Genomic DNA, 22702 nt, shown 5'->3' with positions numbered 1-22702 from the left:
CCAAATCCAGCGTGTTCCAGTTCCTTCCAGGCTTGTGCCACCGTTGCCACCTGTCTGCACCCTGAGTCTGCAGTGCAGTCACGAGGAGGAGCCCGGTGCGAGAACATTCCACAGGTGAGTTTGTTATTTTTATGTACTTATAAAAATCAAGAACCAAACTGTTTTGATTAATAGGCTTGGAGAGTGCTCGGGAAAAAGACTAGGCTCTTTCCAATGCTTGTGTTCTCCAACTGCTCTGTCTTTATCTGTTGTCGGAGCAGTGAAGGTAATTTATTTAAAACTAGTGTCCTGACATTTCGTTTCTACAATGTCTCCATGTACAAAATACACACGCACGCTGTGTGCGTATGTTGTATATGGACACCGCGTGTTTCTGTTGTATATGGAGCATAGTAGAAACAAAAGTCAGGGCATTTCATGATTTCAATGAAATCATGAAATGTGCGGTCTTTCATTTCTACCATGCCTCCATATACAACAGAAACACACACTTCTGTGCGTGTATGTTGTATATGTACGCATGGTAGTAACAAAAGGCCATGGAAGCTTGTTTTAATTAAAACTAGTTTCCCTGGCCGTATATTTCTACCATGCGTCATCATTGTGTGGTTCTGTTGTATATGGAGGCATGGTAGAAAGGAAAGGCTGCGTATTTCATGATATCTCTCCGTGCAGTCAGCGCTATATAAAACGGTTTAGTAAATAAATTCAATAAAAGCTTGCAGACACGTTTTTAATATACAAAAGGCAAGCGGTTGGTGTTCATAATGCCGAGTGGAGCCTGTTTCCTAGTGCCCCAAGATATTTGTCAAATATCAAAAGCAATGTTGTTGTTATTATTACCCAACTCAGTAGGATCCTCGTTTTCGACCCTAAACAGATGAAATCCCGAGTTGGCCCTACCTAGCATCATATTTGTGACCTGCTGGTTAGTTGTACGATTATCCCTCTAACCTATATGTGGCAGCCAAGTGTATGTGCTCTGCTGGTAGAATTCCTGAGGAAATTACCAGTAAACTCCAGCGACATATGTATGTCAAGCAAGGTTCGGGTTACAAGTTACAACAATACTAGCGAGACAACTAGAAGTGCTCTTTTTAAGATGCATGTGTCTTTTTCTGCTACACGCAGGGGATTACACTAGTGTAATAATGTGCACAGTTCAAACATGCCTGTCAAACACTGCAATCCAAGTAAGATGGCTCACCGTGTTCTGGTTTTATTGCTGAAATTCGTGTGCAATTTACCGATTTTCAAGCCATTCATTACAGTACACAGATTTCAACACTTTGAGGACTAACGCAAACTTGAATTCTTTTTTTTTCAGTACAGCTACTATTAAGTTGGATAGTAAACAGCCACCCCAGAATGACTGTACTGTACAGAAAGCTGGGTCTGGGGTAGAGACAGGCGTGGACAGGGCACACGTGTACAAGCTGAAGCATAAACAAATATACATACAGAAAGAGGGGGCAGACAAACTAGGGGGAAGACATCTCCCCCCCCCCCCTCTACTCCCTGCAAGGTAGGCCATGGCATCGTCTCCTCCAGCAACACATACATTTCTTCCCAGAGATATTATCCTTTCAGTGTGTCAGACAGTACCCGGAGCTCACTTGAGCTGCTGCTACTAGGGTGGTGAGGGCGACCAGGAGACCATGGGCCTTCACACCATAGGGGCTGCAGCCCTGAAGCACAGGGATACAATCTACAGGCAACTGCCGGTGCTGCCGCCAATGACTGCACCGTTAGTGCACAAAGCTGTGAAGTCTGCAAGGTGAGTGAAGCCCCTGCAGGTTGTGCAATCAGTGCCAAGAGCGTAACACAGCCTCCTTCAGGGGGCCTCCAATTCAGCCCAAGGACAATAAACATCTGTGAGATGTGAGAGACCCAGGGGCCCCACTTCATATCTGTAAAGGGGCCCCATCATTTCCCTTCACGCCACTGGTAAGTGCAGCCTGCTCCACGAAGGTATCACGATCAGCTCAGGTAGCAAGGGAAGTGCACTCCACTCAAGGCACTGAAAGCAGGTAGGTCAGTCATGCAGGACAGGCAGCTTATATGAATGCAGTCAGCATGGTAAGTACATGCATAACAGTCCGAATTGGTGTCTGCTAGTAAGGTATTGAGGGGCATATTACCAAGCAATAGCGATAATTATCGCTATTGCTTGGTTAGCGTGAACAAATTATCGCCGAGCTGCGGCGATTTTTATCGCAGACCAAGGTTTATCGCAAATGCGATAAAAATCGGCCGCAATGCATGAATATCGCTGAAAAGTCCGCGATATTCATTCATTACCGAGCTAATGCTCTTAGCCATGTTATCCACCTCCCATTGGATAACATGGCTAAGAACTGCTCAGGGCAGGTGTTAGCTTTTGGAGATATTCGCGCTTAGCGCGAATATCTCCAAATGTTGGTAATAGGAGATAGCGATGTTAGCAACTGTTTCCAGTCGCTAACATCTTGGCACGCCCACTTTGCATGTCATTAGTGATAAATATCACTGACATGCAAAGTGGGGCCCAGGATGGTCGCTATCTCCTACTAGCTGTCGCTAACTGGTGTTAGCGACAGCTAGGTAATAGGGAGATAATTTTATCTCCGCTTTCTTGGCTTTTAAAGCCAAAAAAGCGGAGATAAACCCCCTTGATAATATGCCCCTAAGTTTATTGCATGCCTGCTCAGATCCTTCCCCCCACTTTACCTCGAAGAAAGATGTGAGAGTGATTGAGTACTTTCGTTCAGCTCCCTTCTCACCCAAACTTTCAACAAAGACCATCCAATTCAGATCAAAGGGCAGGACCCCCAAGGCCGGCCCTTAGTTCACGTCCAACTTACATGAGTTTAAACTTAGGGCCACACAGGCTGAATGCCACTAGTGCACCACCTACTCACCTGAGACAAGGAACAGATACATGCAACCTTTAGCAGCCTACGGGCAAGAGGGGAGGGGGCGTGCTGGAAAAAGTAGGTACTTCTCCCATTGGGTTGCCGAAGACTCTAGCGCAATCAGAGAGTTGTTCAGAGTGGTCAAACAGCTTGCCGCTCTTCGGGATAAGCAAATGTGAATGAAAGCATGAAATGCGCTGCCTTTACTTTCTACCATGCCTCCATACAGGGCTGGGCGGCACTTGGTAGAAACGAAAGGCCAGAGACACTCATTTTAATTAAAATGAGCCCCAGGCCTTTCGTTTCTACCATTCTTCCATATACATCATGCATAGTGGGTGTGTTGGTTGCTTATAAAAGAATACAAGCACTTTGGCTTTCTTCACCTCCAGGGCTTAATTTGTCAGGGCTTAAAATATTTCTCTGGAGTCCATTCCAGTTGGCACCACCCACAGCTCCTTCTACTGCTGCCAAAAGTCAGTAGCAGTCGTTTTAATTAAAAACGAGTGTTTCCTGGCCTTTCTTTTCTACCATGCCTCCATATACAGCGTACACACACTGTGTGTATATATACATTGTGAATGAAATCATGAAATGCGTAGCCTTTCGTTTCTGCCCTGCCTCCATATACAACATTCATACCCTGTGTGTGTGTGGTATATGCAGGGACATCAAGAAAAACCCCTGTCAGGTTTTTGTGTTTTAAACCTCAATTTCTGTTATGTGGACCTCCTGTCTATGTAAATGTATAGTACATAAATGTTACATTTTACAAACTAAACAATTTGCTGAAATGTTATTTCTATTTTTCTGGCTAACAATAAAAAAATCAAGGATGAACTGCAATGGATGGGTCTGTCTTTATCTAATTTTCAACGTTTTTGCAATGTACGATGTTAACAACAGTCTGAGCCTTGATGGCTTCATCAACCAATAAAACAAAGAGGCAGAGATGTGTTACAGGTGGGAAATACTTAGAGGGCCTGTGTCCGTCGGTTGGCTGTGCTTGGCTTGGGGGTCATTTTGCAAGCAGACCAGTTTAAGAATTGGACACATTTTTTTATTTGTTTCTAATGTTTTGTTCACACTTGTGCTTTAACCCCTCCCCTGCTGATGACGGAACCGCTCCGTCATCAGCTATGGGTGGGCTGTGCTGATGACGGAGCGGTTCCGTCATGGCCCGGCCGCTGCGCCTGCGCGGCGCTGGTTTCGCGCCTGCGCGGCAGTTGTATTGAACGGGGCGGGTCATGACGGAACCGCTGTGAATAGAACGAAAAAAGAACACCCTGCCTCGAGATATGAAGGCCCTAACTAGAGGGTCCAACAAGTATATATGGAGGGGTGATTAACCTAGGAGTTGACACTACACACAACAATCACAGGGTCAATCCAAATAGACTCTACAGATCATGTTAGAAATATATATATTTTTATTTCTTTTTGGGATAACAAGGATATAAAAGGTACGTTTGTATCCCAAATACATTTGAAGCATAAAAAAGACATACATAGATGTAGGGGAAAAAACGAAAGGGAAGATAGGGCTACATTAAGACCTACCCAGTACCAGCCACACTTCAACCACACTATCTCACTTACTTCAGTCTCTTCTCATTCTCTCATCTTTATACCATTCACCTTTCATTCTTCCATTCATTCTTCTAATCCTGGCGGATACAACACATGGATGGTTATTGTGTTGTATGGATCGGGGTGTTGGTCCAGGTAGATGATTTTTGCTACGGGTCCTGATGTAGTTAGGACAATAACCGTATTCCTGAAGACACAAGCCTCATGACGGAACCGCTCCATCAACAGCACAGCTCAACCGCGGCTGGTGATGGAGCGGTTCTGTCACCAGCATGCGGCCGCCGCGCGGCCGCCCCGCCCCGTTAGCGCTGCGGCGGAATAGCCGCCGCAGCGAAAGGGTTAAAACGCTATATTTGGGTCCCCTATTTTCAACAATTTGCAGTAAATATTTGGTTTAAAGCCCACCACTTGAATCAATTTGCAGTTTGGGCTTGCTCGCTTTGCTCGCTCGCTCATTATATTAGAGTATGACATTCTCTCCCTTCCCCCCCCCCCACCACCACCCCACACCACTTTTAAAATCCACAAGCCGCCACTGCTACTGAAGTGGGTGGCACAAACCGTGCTGCATGCCCATTAGCAGCATTTAACTTACAGGCCTTGGGCAAATGTAGTGCACTTTACTAGGGACTTATAAGTAAATAAAATATGCCAATTATGGATAAGCCAATATTAACATGTTTTAAGTAGAAAGCACTTGGACTTTAGCACTGGTTAGCAGCGGTACAGTGCCCAGAGGCAACAAAAACGAATTCAACAAAAAAGGAGGAGGAAGGCACAAAGTTTGGGGGGACCATGCAGAAAGGGCCAGGTCCAACAGTACTGCATAAATACGTTACACATTGGCCCCAGGTTAAGCGTCTCTGCTCTATGCCATAGCTACTGCAGAGGTGAGTTCAGGTTAATTTATTTTCTATGGGATTCACCCCGACAAGGTAGCGTCATTATTCCTTGAGGTGGGCAAGTGCTCACCTGAAATAATGATAACTTTTCATTCAACTGCATGGGATTGTATCTGAATTCCAAACTTACGACTCACAGTGGAATAGAGCCAAATGCATCAAATATTTCGCTTGATAGTCCAATTTGCGTGCAATAATGCCGGAGGCCTTGGAACACTGGTGGTGAAGGGCAGTGCCCACCTGGGTTTTATGTGAACCAGCAATAGATAACTTCTGGGGAAAAAGTCTGTAAATATATGTGCTACTAGTTTAAAATGCTTACTTTTTAGGTTTAACTCTTTTTATTTAGTAGTGCTAACAGTGGCAACATGCAGCTTATGACAATATCACAATGTGTGGTATACACCAGTTTCTAAGACATTACTTAGTACAAATTAGATCTGATTTTACAGGTGTCTGCATTCTACGTCATATAGTATTTGCGGTGTATATGCCTTATGTGAAACAAAATTTAAAAAAAAATAAAAAGAGGAGAAGGAAAAACAACAAAACCAGAATTCAAACAATTCCCCCCTGAAGGAGGGATTTGTAATTAGGCTGATGTGGATGCTGGGAGCCAGAGATGCTAGTTTATGGTTGCTTTTTGCACATGGGCCCTGGCTTCATTGTGTTGTGCTGCCTGCTTAGTCAGAGTGACGGTGAGTGTGATTGCCTAGCGAGTTTGCTTCTAGGTTTAGGATGGTGCTTGAATGTGGACGAGGCCATGATGGGCGAGCGGCTTGAGAAATTGAAAGCTCTGCGTGTCTAAAGCTCCTTGCATCCTGATGGGTTAGGGCGGTGGGCAATGTTCATTTAGAAGGGGAGAGCCTATTGCTTGGTTTGGAGGTGTGAGTTGTTCATACAGATGGGTGGACGAGGTATGTTTGTGTGCTTTATTTGGCATGCTATTTATATGTAACTGTAACCTTTCACTTCCACCTGTATTTCCACTTCCGACTCCCATTCTCCCTGTCATATTGGTATCGCCTTAGAGCACCCAAGAATGGACTGTTAGCTTTCTCCTCAGAAGCAAGAGCGGCCGTTTACAGGTGTGTCTTACCTCAGCCCTGTGTACAGTGAGGTTTTGTACATTCCTGTATCAGCTTGGGGTCGTTTTGTCTTTATAACACTGGCAACCAGCTCTCTAGTGCTGAGCAGGGGCAGTGTTCAAACACTAGCAGTCCTGTATATCCTCAGTGCCCTGGAGGGCGGAGCAAAGACCGATGACTGCACTCTGATGACATGATCTGAGCTTTGGGGGGCTGCAACCACTTACTCGTCTACAGGTCTATGCAGTTTCTTCCGGCTCCGCCTTCTTACCCTGAAGGCTGTACTAAGATTGTATTGTCGGCAGTTGCTACACTACTTTTTCGTCAGCGCGCTGCCTCTGACTAAGTTCAACGTTTATTTCTGGAAGCATCCAGCTGGTAGATGAAGAAGGCATGTCCATATTTAGAGACATTACTCCGTCGGACAGTTACAGGGAAAACATGAATGATTCCTCAATGGAAACTACTCCCTGAACTATTTAATAACAAGCATTTGCATAGCCAATAGGTCTCGCGTTTTGGACCTTATAAGTATTTAATTATGAAGCACAATATCCTTGGTGCAACATCAACTGTTGCATGGCTAAACACATAATGTCCCAAAGGCGAGACTTATTGGCTATGCCAATGCTTGTTTTTTATAAAACGTTTGTGTTATTTAAATAGCGCAGAGATACATAAATGTATGATAATATACTATTTTCAAACAATTTGTTAACGATTTATTAAAGAAAAACGTTTTCAAGAGACGTAGGCCAAACGTTATCACTTAATAGAACTTTAAAATATATGTACTTATTTTATTAGGGTTATTTATGTTTTTTTTTGTTTTACTGCTACCTGCACTAGGAAAGTTGCTTCTTGCAAACTCACTTCTACATCAGAAGACTAATAGTCACCATTCCATTCCTGCATCTTGTTGCACTCTGCCCGCACTGAAAGGATTAATTGTCGGACTCTGGAGGCTACGAGCAGGGGAGAACCACGCTCCTACCTTTCAATTGCTGACTCTGCCACATCTCGCGTTTCCCGCTCTGCGGGAAACGCTCGCAGCTGGGGGGACCGCGGACCAAGAGGGAGGCAAGAACAACAACGCCCATAATCCACCTGGGCTAGAAGGTGCCTCCCCGTCTTGCCCTCCACAGGTGGTACAAATCTAAGCACAGCACCGCGCATCGAGGGACACCATTCCATTCCTGCATCTTGTTGCACTTTGCCCACACTGAAAGGATTAATTATCGGACTCTGGAGGCTACGAGCAGGGGAGAACCACGCTCCTACCTTTCAATTGCTGACTCTGCCACATCTCGCGTTTCCCGCTCCGCGGGAAACGCTCGCAGCTGGGGGGACCGCGGACCAAGAGGGAGGCAAGAACAACAACACCCATAATCCACCTGGGCTAGAAGGTACCTCCCCGTCACGCCCTCCACAGGTGGTATAAATCTAAGCACAGCACCGCGCATTGCGGGACGCGGGCCGGTCTCGCGCCGGGCGAAGCCCGGGCCAAGGGCGGGCCCGTCCAAGCCCGTCAGAGCCTGAAAGAAACTGGACTGGGCTACTACCTTTGACTATGTCCCACCTGGTGAGCTGTTGTGGACTTAAGGTGGTTATTTATTCTAAATTCTAGTTTCAAGCTCTATTAATTTACGTCCTAAGAAGTATGGCATCGAAAAACCAGAAAGGCCAAAAATTGGGTAATAAGGGAGCTGTAGGGGGGATCATAGGCCCAATTGATGCTTTTATTACCATGGCTGCGTCGGCCCTAGAAAAGGAGATTGTCCAAACGGTTCGACGAATATCCCTTGAGCCCGCCCTTCAAAAAAGATCATCACTTGGGCACATTGCTTCTGCGGCTTCACTAGCAAATGCTCAGACTCAAAGTGTCCCCTTAATTGAGATTACTCCAGAGCATACTGGCATTTCTGATATAAGTGGGGTGGATGCCAGCTTGGTGTCTTTCATGGCTTACCCGAGCACTGATGTCGGGGCCAGGAAAAGTATTGAGGTAATAAAAAACCAATTAGGTGCACAGCAATCTTTAGAAAGTACACCAGTGCCCACATTAAAGCGCAAACGTGGTGGTAAAACACATAAGGGGGGCCGTGCTAAGAGGACAAATGAACCATCACCCAGTCAGAAGGCAGGTACCCATAAAAATAACAATAAAACTTCCAGTCAGGGGGAACTACCAGTCCTTATTCAAACTAACTCCATCCCTGAAACTATAGATATTGATCTAAGTGGCGTTGAAGACACACCATGCACTCTAGAAAAAATTGAACATCTAGTAAAATCCATAATTTTGCCAGTAGTTGAGCGCTCAAAAAGAGTTGGTACGCAGTTGGAAGCTTTGCAAAATGTCACTCAGGCCAATTCTGAAATACTTAAGAACCTGGTGAAGGTAAATCAAGCACCAACTACCGTACGTAATCTACCCAAACCCCAAGTAAACACACAGAAATCTGCTCCCAAGAAAAAATTGTTAAATGGGAGCACTGTGCCCTCTGGGTTGGGGGGAGATAAGATTAAGGAGAAACCACTCAAACCTGTAGATGAGACATGCACTGTTAAGGAGGATGGAAAGCATCCTATGACTACACTTAAGGGACCACAGAATAAGGATATCATGCTAGACCATGTAACATCGGAGGTCTTAAATAGTCGGAATGACATTAAAGGAGTGGACCTACCAAGGGATTCTTACCCGTATCTGATAGTCCTAGTAGGGGTTCCAGAGTGGAAAAATAATACGGTAGAGTCCTTCCAGGAGCTAAAGAACAAGGTGATGTTCTGGTTAGAGAAAACCAGCCCCTGAGACCTGATCTGCAGGGGGACATAATTAATGTCAGACGTGTACGATGGGTGGGATATAAGGTTAAGGATGTTGAGGGCGATTGTATTGTAGTAAATTTCAGATACCCCCATGTGGCTCAATTTATCAGTGGCTTCCCGAATTATAACAGTAGGGGTGGGATTATGACTTTTGACCGGAGTCATTTTTATCCATGGGCCCACCAATTGGCTGACATGAGGAGTGCACATCTGCCAAATTACAGGTCAAATTGGGCCAACAGAAGACATCCGGCTAATCTAGCCCCTTTTTTTCATAGAGGTCACTTTCAAAATATTCCGCATAACACACAGGGTATAGGAGATCTCTTTAATGTCCCAGTTTTTAACCACTTTGACACATTTTCTGACCTAGGCGGGATAGATTGACACGCAAGGGGGAATAGAAAATCTAAAGAACAAGAAATCCCCCCTAATCAGGATGGCCTGGCTGAACAACTGAAAATTGGTTCAACATGGCCGGAAGAAAATAGTTTCGAAAAATTTACCACGCGGATTGGGCCGAATTAATCACGACCCAGGTTAATCAACCCTCCTACTAGCACTAATATTAAGCTTGCAACATGGAATATTGCAGGTTTAAGGGATAAACTAGATGACCCTATCTGGAGAGATTCCATAGGGCTAGCAGATATAATTAGCCTACAAGAAACTTGGGATCAAGGGAATAATCTTAGCCTGGATGGATACTCTACGTATTTCCTCCCTGCAATAGCTTCGGTAATGGGGAGGGCCAAGGGGGGACTAGCCATATTAATATCGGCCATGATCCCAGGAACCCATACCCAGATAGAAACGGGCTCACCATATTGTCTGGCAGTGCAAATTACCTGTGAGGGGGCTGGCAAGATCCTAATTGTGAATTTTTATAACTCTTATACCAGAGCCACCTTGACCGAACATTTGGCCTCCCTCGACCGCTTTTTGGCAAATTATAAGGAGGGAAATTACCATCCTTGTCCAATCATTCTCCTGGGCGATTTTAACATCCATAGGTGCCCAGACAAATGTGTTACAATGGACGAGTTAGGGCCGATAGAACAAGGAGATATTCACTTTGAGCACTCCATCCAAGGAGCTTTCCTTGAAAAGCTTCTGGCAGATCACAGGCTGTTGCTCCCGCAATTGGAAGATGAAAACATACCAACCTATAAAGGGAGAGGGAGAGGATCAACTATTGATTACATTTTTGTAAGCTACACATTATATAAATGTAGCAATAGGGTCAAAAAGAATGATCTTGTCTTGACTGATCAGGCAAGAAGGATAAGGTGGAGTAGAGTGATCCCAGGGGATTTTCTAACTAATCGATTGATTTGATTGAAAAAGCTTTATTCGAGTTATGCACTCATAAAAGCACAAACATATAAAATTACACTTTTAAAAAGCTCTAAACGTACAGTAACACTTAATTTACAGCTTAAAATACACAGTATAAACACATAAAATATTCACCACAAATTAATATAAGCTTTCTCATAATATACAGAAGCTAAATGCGAGTTAAAAGGCAAAGTCGACCACATTATTAACCATAAACAAAATTGTACAGTCAAAACTCCTTACGGGCATTTAGCAACATATTGTAGCTAAAATTCATAATTCTCTCCCTCGGGATTTAGCAATGCAATTCATACAAGCAAGAAAACGAGATTCAAGGCCTATTCGAAGATAGAGCCCTCCGCCTTATAGACCAAGCCCACCCCAGGTATTTTGCCGTTCCTACAACTATAGGCAGTTCGGTTGAGGAACAAATCATTCTCAGCCCCTCTACACCGCTTGAGACACCAAGGTTCCTGCAAACAGGTGCCAACCACAATTTCCTTGGGTTTACATAGCCCTCGCACATGAATAGAAAATGTGCTATACTTTCATTGGGGGCGCCACATGTCGGGCAACATGAACTACTATTAGTTCCCCAATTAGACGTCAATGACTTCAGGGGGAGGGAGCCTGCCCTTAGCTGGAAAAATAATTTCCTGTCTATCGGAACAGTTAAAGTGACCCAGTACTCTTCTAGTGCAGGCCTCATTTTGAATTCCATAAACCTACCCCCCATAGATTCTGAGGTCACACTCCTCCAAGACTTCTGGTCAATGTAATCCCAATATATAGCTTTTATAATTGTTTTACTGGGGAACACTTCCCCAGAGGGATTTTCCCAAAGTTTGGAGAGACCAAGCTCAGCAAGGGTGTCCCTAAGCTTTTTTAGCCATGTAATTTTATGAAAGACGTCTGATTTAACTAAGGCAGAAAACCCCTCAGCATAGTGTCTAATTTCAGGGGTCGTCCACAACCGTCTCCAGTAGAGGATAGGCCTTAGTCGGGCACGATCACTAAGCGATCTTCTTCCTAAATCCAGGCCAAGCGGTATTAATGGGGTACTTTGGGGAAGACTAGTTATCCCTCTCAGAAACCTGTTCTCAGATCTTTGGAGCGTATCGAACCTCTCAAAGCCCCAGACTTCAGCCCCGTAAAGGGCTGCGCCCAAGGCTTTTGCGTCGTATACCATGAGAACAGGTTTAATAGGCCTGGTTTTAGATTTTGCTTGTTCCACTCGAAGCGCTCCTGAAATCTGCTGATGTTTCAAAACCGCCTTCTCGATATGTCTTGACCAACCAAATTTACTTGATATCTCCACCCCTAGGTATGTAAAAACATTTACTACCTCTAGTCTAATACTGTTCAGAGATACCCTGGGTTGGGCTTGGTGTTTTTGCCCAAAGACCATCAGCTTAGTTTTATTTACATTGACTTCGAGACCCCGTTCCTTGCAGAACATATCAAATATGTTCAAGGCTTGCTGGAGTCCTGCCGGGGTTTTGGACACAATTAAAGTATCGTCGGCGAACATCAGGATCGGAACCCTGATGCCCGCCAGCGAAGGTGCGTCAACCCTCGCATCCAACATCCTATCGACTATACCATTGATGAACAAGGAGAACAACAGGGGTGCCATGGCACAACCCTGACGTACCCCCCGCTCGACTGGGAAATTGATGGATGATTCCCCATTCCTCCCCCACTGGACTTTAGCGAAATTGCTTTCGTGGAGGCGCATTATTAATGTGAGCAATTCAAGTGGAACCCCTATCTTGCTCAAGACACCCCACAGCATACTCCTGGGCACCAGGTCGAAGGCAGCCCTCAGATCTACAAATGCTACATAAAGGCTGCCCTCGCCAAGGAGTACAGTCCCCCACCGCAGCATAGTGAAACGAAAAATTTGGTCAACCGTGCTGGTAGCTCGTCTAAATCCTGCCTGGTAGGGGGATAAGGCATTGTTTTCATCTACCCAGGCCATAAGTTTGTCGACCACCATCTTGCCCACCACTTTCTGGATAGTGGCCAGCAAACTTATAGGTCTATAATTTGCCGGGAGCGACCGATCACCTTTCTTGAAGATCGGAATTATAATTGCCCCCTTCCATACATCTGGGATTTTTGCCCCTTTTGCAAGGGCATTTCCCAGCACAGTCGCATATTTTGCCCAGCGGACCTTATCGTGTTTGAAAACATCTGAGGGAATTCCATCCAACCCCGGAGCTTTCCCCCCCTGCAGTGATGAAATTACCAGTTCTGCTTCTTTAGTTGAGAATAAGTCTCCCTTGGAAAATACCACAGGGATTGGTTCAATGTCCATTATATCCCTATTCTCCGCATACTGAGGTTGGAAATACTCGACCCATGAAGCTTCATTAACATTATTATCGGGATTGTTTGGCGTACCACCTCTGCCCCATTTCATAATTTTCCAAAAGAGTCTTGAGTCTTTTTGCCCAGAGGCCTCAAGTAACTCCTCCCAATATTCCTCGTCCCAAAGTTTCTTAGCCTTGCAAATATTCTCCTTATATTGTTTCCTAGCAGTGCTAATCAGAGCCTTATCCCTGCTTTTGATTGCCCTGCCCAGCTCCAGTCTGGTTGCCCTGCACTGCTTGTTAAACCACCTTGCCTGTTTAATGGGAGGTTTTCTATTTGCCCTAACTGATTTAATAAAGTACGGTTTTATCAAATGGAAGAATGTGTCGTGTATGTCTGCTATTAGAGAGGAACCCGGTGTTACAGGGTATACTGATTCCATGGCGGCAATAGCGTTATCCACCTCCAGATTAATGTGCTCCACAGTGGCTAAGTTGGCCAACACATTTGGCCATTTCACCCTTCTTGAATCGTTAGCTATAACAGGTAAAATTTCACTACCTAACACAAGGTGGGCAGGCGCAGCCCTCCACCATGAGTGGGTAACACTGAGGGGGTTATGATCACTTTCTATTCTCCCCACAATTTCCATGTCGCCCACGCCACACCATAGCTCAAGACTGCAAATGACATAGTCGATCCTACTCTTACTATGCCAATTGTCGAATGTGCTATTTCCACCTTGATCACTTTTTGTCCTGCCATTAAGGGCCCTCAACCCATACTCCAGACATAACGCATTCAATAACAATACATCCTTAGTCCACCGCTTCACTGGTGGAAGGTTTAGGATTGGGACGCCCCATAGAGCATCCTCTTCTTGTCCTATCGGATGTTCAGTATTTTCCAAAGGCTCAAAAGTCCTGTTCAGGTCACCTGCCACCACCAATCTATTACCAAGTGACTTGGATTCAAGGGAGGTTGATAGAGCTTCAAGGGTGGGAGAATTCCCAGCACTTAAACCCCTAGCATAAATATTATAGATATCTATCACACCACCCTGTCCTAATGTTAACCTCAATAATTGTATATCCTTACAGCATAGGTCGATGAGTTTTATTTTGACCTGGGAATTCTGCTTAACCCAGGCTGTTAGACCTCCCATAGGTCTGCCCCTAGGGCCCCTAGTCGCTGGTATACAAAAATTTAGATAACCTGGCAAATAGATAGGCTCACAAGCCCACGTCTCCTGGAATAGACACATTTCAAACCCATTAACAAAGTCTAACCAATCTTGGGACAACAATCTGGAGGCCAAACCTGCTATATTCCATGAGAGGAACCTCCCAGTGGTGTCACCTTGGCCAATCCCCCTTTCAGTATCTACCATGACCGGTGAATTGATCAAAATCTCACAGTCACCACCCTCTCCCATAGCAATATTTGCACAATTTGCCACATTTGCCTCATTTGTACCAAGACTTAATGGTGGTCTGGGATCATCCCCCTAGTCGTCCTGGCATACCTTATTGACCCCCCTCATACTTCCATATTCCCTTTCTGGGACCACTTCTACTAAATTACACATTGGATCCCCCTTAGATGACAGAATTGGCTCCACAATAATTTCCCTGTCCATTTGTACAACAGAATCCAAAGGTTCAACTGGATCCAGTCAGCATCCCCATCTCGTGTACCCTACTCCACCATCACAGTTATATACCTGTTTGTAACTATCATTTGGATGCAAGATAGGGGCAGGGAAGGAGCTGACCTCTACCAAGGGAGGCAGAGTAATTCTCATTGACTCATTACACCCCCCCGGATAGGAGAACACAGATCTGGGATAGAAAAAAGTCAAGTCTACAACCCCAATCCCACCAAAACTAATATTCCATCCCGGCTTCGTAATCAACCCTACTACCCTTGGGTCTTGAAAGTTGATTATGATACACTCACCCCCCTGATTTTTTAAAGTGTTCCCAATCCAATTGACCCTTCTAACCCCAATAATCAGGCCGTCCACACCCCCTGGCAGGGGTCTATTGACCCGCAGCCAATGCATGACTTTATTTTTTAACATGTCATATGTTTCCCATTGACCTTCCGATAAGAGTGGGACGTTGGTGAGAATGGCCACATATGGGTGGGAATCAGGGGTGAGTTGAACCGGGGGAATCCGAATTGTGGGTTTGTTGGGATATGATTTTGATGGGCATCGTTCTTGGACCGCAAGGCTCGAAGGAGCACTATTTCCCACGGCCATGCTAGTGTTGTTTCCACCGGCTGTGGTGTTGCTATCCCTTACCTGACCTCCCCTATTTACTATCTGAGAGGCAAGAGGCCCGTTTGATCCATCAGCATTCTTATCTAGATTTTTATCTGTGTCTATCAAAGTACCCTGATTACGTTCCATAGTAGTTGGTAAGGGTGAACTATTTTTATTAATCGCTGGGGCACAGTTTTTAATGCCATCTTTTGTACCTTTAGCCGTTGCACTAGTACAGCTGGTCTTTGTTCTCCCAGAACTACAGTTATTTACAGAGGGTAAGGGTACTGCTATGTTCTTATTGTTCTGACCCTGATTCTGCTGAGTAGGTACACCATTCACCATTGGGGGAGTCAATTCGACCACAGTGACACCAATATCCCGCTCGGCTAGCTTATGTTTTGACCCATTCTCTCCCAATTTATTATGGGACCTAATTAATGTTTTTATTGAAAAGAAGTTATCTAAGCTAGCCTGCTCAAGATGGTCCAATTGTTTTGCTAGCTTCTCAAGTCTAGTCTCAAGAGGGTTTAGGAGGGAGCGTATTAGTTTTTCCACGCCCAATAGATATTCCGGTTCAGATGTCGGTTGCCCAGGGGCTGCTAAAGTAATGGGGTCTATTTCTGTTACTGGTGATGCAGGGATCAATTGTTTCTCTGCACCTGTTAACACAGCCAATTCCTCCCCAATTGTTACCCCACTAGGGTTCTCAGCAGGAACATTGACTAAGGGTGTTTTAATAGCCAACTTCCTGATCTTCCTAGCTGGTTTTTGTACTTGGTTTTTTTTTTTGTGAATGTGTCCCTTTTCCTCTTTGGGCATGATTTAGGCTTAATAGCCTGTGCTTGAACACACGCTTTAGATATGGCGTTTTGCCCCTTTAGTGCTCTATTAGAACCATTTAAATGCTCTGACGGTAAAGTAGTAGCCACTATATCTACAGGGGAAGTACCCAGTAGCTCATTGGATACAGATATATCATACTGTGTATCATGTGTAAGTGGCAATACTGTAGAAGATAGCGGGGTAACCAATGCAGGGAAACTTTGGCCTGTATGCTTATCAAGGGGATTTTTCATAAGCTCGATCGATAGCCTTCGCCCGGCGCGTCTTTCCGCCAAAGCAATCTCCCTATCGATGTCTTGTGGCAGGCGTTTGAAATACGTATCTAAGGGCCCCATAACTGCCGTCTCAGCCTCACCCATCAAAGACTGCAAGGCAGAGGTACTTGCGATATTAGCCATAGTGCAAACCCCCCTACTACCTTCTATAACTATATGATCTGAGCGAACACTAAACAAATCAATTACGACCAACAACAAGACTGCAAATATTAAAGGGGTGGCCCAGCCCGGCCTCCTGCGGCCCCGGACGGCCACAGACGGTCCCGCCCTTGTCCCGGGCTTCTCCCGCGCTGCGGGAGTAGTATTGGCTTATTATAGTAACAGGTAGAAGGGTGGGAGGGGTCGGGGAGAGCGGCCCAGGTGTTGCTCCTCCGGGCTGGCAGGCGCTCCTGGGAGTTGAAGTCCCTCCGTGAGCGCACGCCGCTCGCAGCCCCGTCAGTAATCTCCCCCAGCTGACCCTCCTAGCTCCAAGCTGCTACTGGTCACACAGCGCGATGCGGGACCCGCGGAGCGGGTTCCGCGAGCAGTAGGTAGACAGTCCAAAGCAAAGCAAGTAAATCCCAGCAGAGTGCTCTTCTATCAGCAAAGCGTCCCACTCGCTCACAGGGAAATGCTGTTTTTAAATGATCGGTGGAAGGGTGGGAGGGGTCGGGGAGAGCGGCCCAGGTGTTGCTCCTCCGGGCTGGCAGGCGCTCCTGGGAGTTGAAGTCCCTCCGTGAGCGCACGCCGCTCGCAGCCCCGTCAGTAATCTCCCCCAGCTGACCCTCCTAGCTCCAAGCTGCTACTGGTCACACAGCGCGATGCGGGACCCGCGGAGCGGGTTCCGCGAGCAGTAGGTAGACAGTCCAAAGCAAAGCAAGTAAATCCCAGCAGAGTGCTCTTCTATCAGCAAAGCGTCCCACTCGCTCACAGGGAAATGCTGTTTTTAAATGATCGGTGGAAGGGTGGGAGGGGTCGGGGAGAGCGGCCCAGGTGTTGCTCCTCCGGGCTGGCAGGCGCTCCTGGGAGTTGAAGTCCCTCCGTGAGCGCACGCCGCTCGCAGCCCCGTCAGTAATCTCCCCCAGCTGACCCTCCTAGCTCCAAGCTGCTACTGGTCACACAGCGCGATGCGGGACCCGCGGAGCGGGTTCCGCGAGCAGTAGGTAGACAGTCCAAAGCAAAGCAAGTAAATCCCAGCAGAGTGCTCTTCTATCAGCAAAGCGTCCCACTCGCTCACAGGGAAATGCTGTTTTTAAATGATCGGTGGAAGGGTGGGAGGGGTCGGGGAGAGCGGCCCAGGCGTTGCTCCTCCGGGCTGGCAGGCGCTCCTGGGAGTTGAAGTCCCTCCGTGAGCGCACGCCGCTCGCAGCCCCGTCAGTAATCTCCCCCAGCTGACCCTCCTAGCTCCAAGCTGCTACTGGTCACACAGCGCGATGCGGGACCCGCGGAGCGGGTTCCGCGAGCAGTAGGTAGACAGTCCAAAGCAAAGCAAGTAAATCCCAGCAGAGTGCTCTTCTATCAGCAAAGCGTCCCCTAACTAATCTTATTGACAGCGTAGGTAAAGAAATGCATATATGCATGGATGTGGAAGCGGATGACAAAGAGGTTTCAGTCGCCTACTTAGCAATCTGCTCCCAAATTAATACGGCCCTAAAATGCCCAGGGAAAGCAAAGGAACCAGGGGGGTTTGGCTGGTTTGATCACAACTGCACACTGGCAAACCAAAACTTAAGACAGGCACTGAAGTGCAAGCCAGTGGATAGGGTCCTTGTGGCCTCCCTGAGGAGAACTTATAAAAGGGTAGTAGAAACAAGAAGGCGCGAAATTAGGGAAGCAGCCTGGGAGGAATTAACATCTCTTGATGTGTTGAAGAACAGTGTTAAATTCTGGTCTGTTGTCAATAAGCCCTATTTTAATGATGTATGTAATAGCCAGTTAGATTGTGCCATACAGGAAGAGGTGTGGTACTCTCACTTTAAATCAGTCTATGAAGGGGTCTGTAGGGGAGGAGGTTTTACCAGCCCCAACTTGGCCCTCATATACTTTATTGGTCACAGATGAGGAAGTGGCAGAAGCCATCGGGAGAATGACTAGTAACAAGGCTCCGGGCCCCGATGGCGTTCCTGCTGACCTCTTCAAATCTGACATGAAGCTATGGTCCATGATTTTAACAAATGTTTTTAACAGAGTCTGCAAATCCGGTATTCCGACTACTTGGTCCAAATCAATTATCGTGCCGATCTATAAAAAAGGTAACAGAGGGGAACCTAGTAATTATCGCCCGATCTCGCTCATTGACTCGGCAGTGAAAGTCTTAGGACGTGTGGTTTTAAGCAAACTATCTGACACACTGGACGAGAATAATACACTTTCAATCCTTCAATATGGGTTTAGGAAGGGGCGTGGCACCATTGATCAAAGCCTGAACTTACAGACGTTAATTGGGAAGTATACACTTGCCAAAGGGGGCTCATTACACATAGCATTTATGGACCTTTCATCGGCTTTTGACCCAGTGAATAGGTCAAAATTGTGGCCCATATTATTAAAACTAGGCATTGACGAACACATCGTGTACTTCCTGGCAGATCTCCATAGGGACCTTACTGCTACAGTTAGGTTTGACCGCCAAGGAAATAACACTGGCAATATTGGGATCATGAATGGGGTGAGACAGGGGTGTATCTTAGCGCCCCTTCTTTTTACACTTTATATTAATGAACTAGGCACAGTTTTAGAGGAGGCGTGCAAAGATATACCTAGGGCAGGCAAGTTTTTAATCCCGGCACTATTGTATGCGGATGATGCCGCCCTCCTGGCACGCACAACAATAGGGTTGCAGCTGCTTTTAAATACATTTTATGATTTTATGATAGGTTTAGATTTGAGTGTTAACTTTTTAAAATCCCATGTAATGGCTGTGGGCACAAAGGGCAAAACAATGAAGGCATTGTTTTGTAATGGAAATGAATTGTCCAAAGTTTCAAGTTTTCCTTATTTAGGGGTTATATTCGATGAGAGTTCCTCATGGATGCCCCAACTGACTGTTACGCGAAATGTATTTGCAAGGGCCACCCTGGCTGTACTCAGCTTTGCGAGAAAACTTGGTGTGAAACCTCTGCAGGCTGTTTTAAAAGTTTATGACACTAAATGTATTTCCATAGCCATGTATGGTGCTGACTGATGGGGTTTTAAGGATGTAAGGCTGCTACAAGGCATAGAGGACACATTTTTAAAGAGTATTTCATCGGTCCCCCAATCTACACCAGGCTACATCGTCCATCAAGAATGTGGGCTGGAATATTTGGCAGACCGAATAGCTCTGGCTCCATTGCTGAAATGGATTACAGTGTGGTTGAATCCTGACCTTGAGCTTAATCATGAGGTGTTGAAGGACTGTTTAGCCCTTGACCATTCTAATTCCATCCCATGGTTGCACTACGTCAAAAAGCTGGCTGGCATCTTAGGGCGTCCTGAATTGTTCACTCAGCCCACCAAATTAGTTAAGGGGGATGTAAAGTGGGCAAAAGAAACCTACAAGCTCATCAAGGGTCTAGAAAGAGAAAATAAAGAATTGATCAAACCAACTGTAAGAGCGCATCAGCTGCTCGTAAACTACGGTAAGATGGAATTATACCTGAGAGTGGCAAATAACCCCAACCACAGATTTTTGTTAACTAAGTTCCGGTTAAACAAATTCCATCTCCTTCTCACAGGACGCCAAGGCTGGACCAAGGCTATAGACTTGGAGATTTGTCCCTGTGATGGCTTTTCCATTATGGATACTACCCACTTTGTTTTCTTTTGCAATTATTTTATCACAATAAGGAAAAAATTCATTCTCCCACTGATCAAAGATAAAGGATTCAGGCAGGTTAAACCAGCCCTTTTATACCTTCAGCTGTTGTCAAACATTTGGGAAATTATTAACGTCTCTTACCTTTTTGTCCATAGCAATGCGTTTTGGCAAAAACTTACTTGGAAGTAGTGTGTTTAGTGAGGCTGTCTTTTTAATCCTTTTAATGTTTTGCTAAATGTCTATGACCCAAATTAATTGTGATGAAGTTTGTATATATACATTTTAAAACTGTTAATGTAAGATCTGTAAATTGTGTTTTTAATTAATGAATATAACGGGCCTGATTCTTGATGTTTGTATACTTTATGTTTTTTTAAATGAACCGAAATAAAGTACTTTTGACTGACTGACTAATAGTCAATTGATGGCACTTCCTGTGATGCCTTTTCCTGTGATGTCAAATTATATTCAAATTAGAGGGGCCTCGCATCTTCCCTTTTTGCCTGAGGGCTTAAAAGGTCTTAGACCACTCCCCCAAGAACATGGAAGTTCGGGTAGACCACCCTTACAAACATATATGTATAAATCCCAAAGGTAAAGTTTCTTTTCTGAAAGTGCACATGGAGACCAGAGCAGCGTCTGGCCCTCGAGACCCAACTATCCTATCAGCGAACGGCTGCAGTCAGTGGCGCGAGGAGTCAGGGGAAGCACACAGCATCAGAAAGGAACACACAGCATCAGAGCACACACCACTGGGAGGAACAAGCCTTGGCAATACAGTGGGTCGCACATTATTGGCTTTGCCTATGCTGTGCCGCATTGGCAAAAAGATGCCTTTTGTCAATGCTTTGCAGTATTGTAAAAAAAAAAGTATGAATAAATATGGGGAAAGCGTGCACATGTGCAAGTATCCCTCTTGACGCTGTGGCAGCCTAGAGTGATGAGGTATGCACACGCATTCCTCACCATGCTCAGGCATATGGTTCCAAAACGGCAGAAGGCATATGGAGCGATAAAGAAAAATAAATAAAAAATCAACGTGCAAAAGTGGTTTTCAGAAATTGAGCGGCCTGGCAGCAAATGAAGACAGCTGCTGGTCCTCGATAAAATTGAAAATGTAAAAATATTTTTTTCAAGGACAGTGAGAGGAGGGAAGCAACAGAGGAGCGGATGAGGCGTGCACGGGGAGCAGCCGTGAAGGGACGCAATGGGGGGTGTGTTGGGACCAACTCAGGAGCTCAAGGCAGGTATAGAAAAAAAAATATCAAACAAAAAACGATTGCATGGCGAAGCAATGGATGCGCTGGGGAAAGAAGAACCAACACGAGGAGTGCACTGGAGCGGTGCTTGAGGCAGGAAGCAGCACACGAGAGAGACAGCAAAACAACAGATGCACTCTAATAGAAACAAATGGGTCTTCATTTTTTCAAGCACTCATGCTTGTGGTGGCCTCCACCTTGCAGGAGCGAGCAGCGGTGTGCAGGGGCTATCTGTTTGTAATTAACCTGCTGCTCGTTCTCACAAGGTGGATGCCACCACAAGCATGAGTGCTTGAAAAGTGAAGACCGATTCCTAAAGGCCCTCTCCTAGGGCAACGCATGCTTGCTGCCTAGGCGAGACCTAAAAAGCACAGCATATTAATAAGATACAATTCTCCTTCATGATTGGAAGCGACGTAAAGGCCAGAACTGCTGACCTTGTAACTGGTTTGATTCTCAACGTCAGCTCAACATCAGCTCAACATCCTGGAATTCTGCGCAACTCACACAATCTGCCTGTGCTTACAAAAAAAGAATACCTATTGTAGCTGGTGCTCGGTTAAAGCACTGAGGGGGATATTAGCAACAACTTGCGAAAATTATCGCAAACCGCGCTTAGCGTGATTTTTTTATCGCCTCCTATCGCTGGATTTTATCGCGGAGATAACGCAGTATTACCAACATTTATCTCCACGGCGATAAAAAATCCAGTGATAGTGGCGTATCCCATGTTTAACGCGAGATTTCCAGCAATAAAAATCCTATCGCTAAGGAAAATCTCGCTAATAGGCAACTCAGCCATAGAATCCACCTCACATTGACTATTATGGCTAAGTCAGGTTTTAACCAGGTGTAAAACTCTGGCACTAATCGTGGTTAGCGTGTGTTTTTTTATCGCGCCGCGGGTATTGCTAATATCCGATAGCTGTGTTAGCGACTGCTTTCAGTCTCTACCAGTTTGGGTACGCCCACTATGCATGTCATTAGCAATAAATATCGCTGACATGCAAAGTGGGCCCCAAACTGGTCGCAATCGCCTGGAAGCTGACGCTAACTGCGGTTAGCGACAGCTTGGTAATTGGGAGATAAAAAAATCGCCGCTTTATCAGCAAAAAATGCCACAAAAGCGGCGATAAAACCCTTGCTATTATGCCCCCGAGTTTCCACTATAGAAAACTAAAATAAGTTTCAACCAACACAACCGAAAACTTTGACACAGACCTTGAACCTCTTCAGAAGAAGCCGAACAAAGACACTTTTACATTAGAGACTTTTTAGCTTTTAGAATTGCACTTCTCCAGTATTAATT

This window comes from Lissotriton vulgaris, chromosome 4_1, assembly GCF_964263255.1.
Source record: "Lissotriton vulgaris chromosome 4_1, aLisVul1.2, whole genome shotgun sequence".
NCBI lineage: Eukaryota > Metazoa > Chordata > Amphibia > Caudata > Salamandridae > Lissotriton > Lissotriton vulgaris.
Note: the sequence above shows the minus strand (reverse complement) of the source record.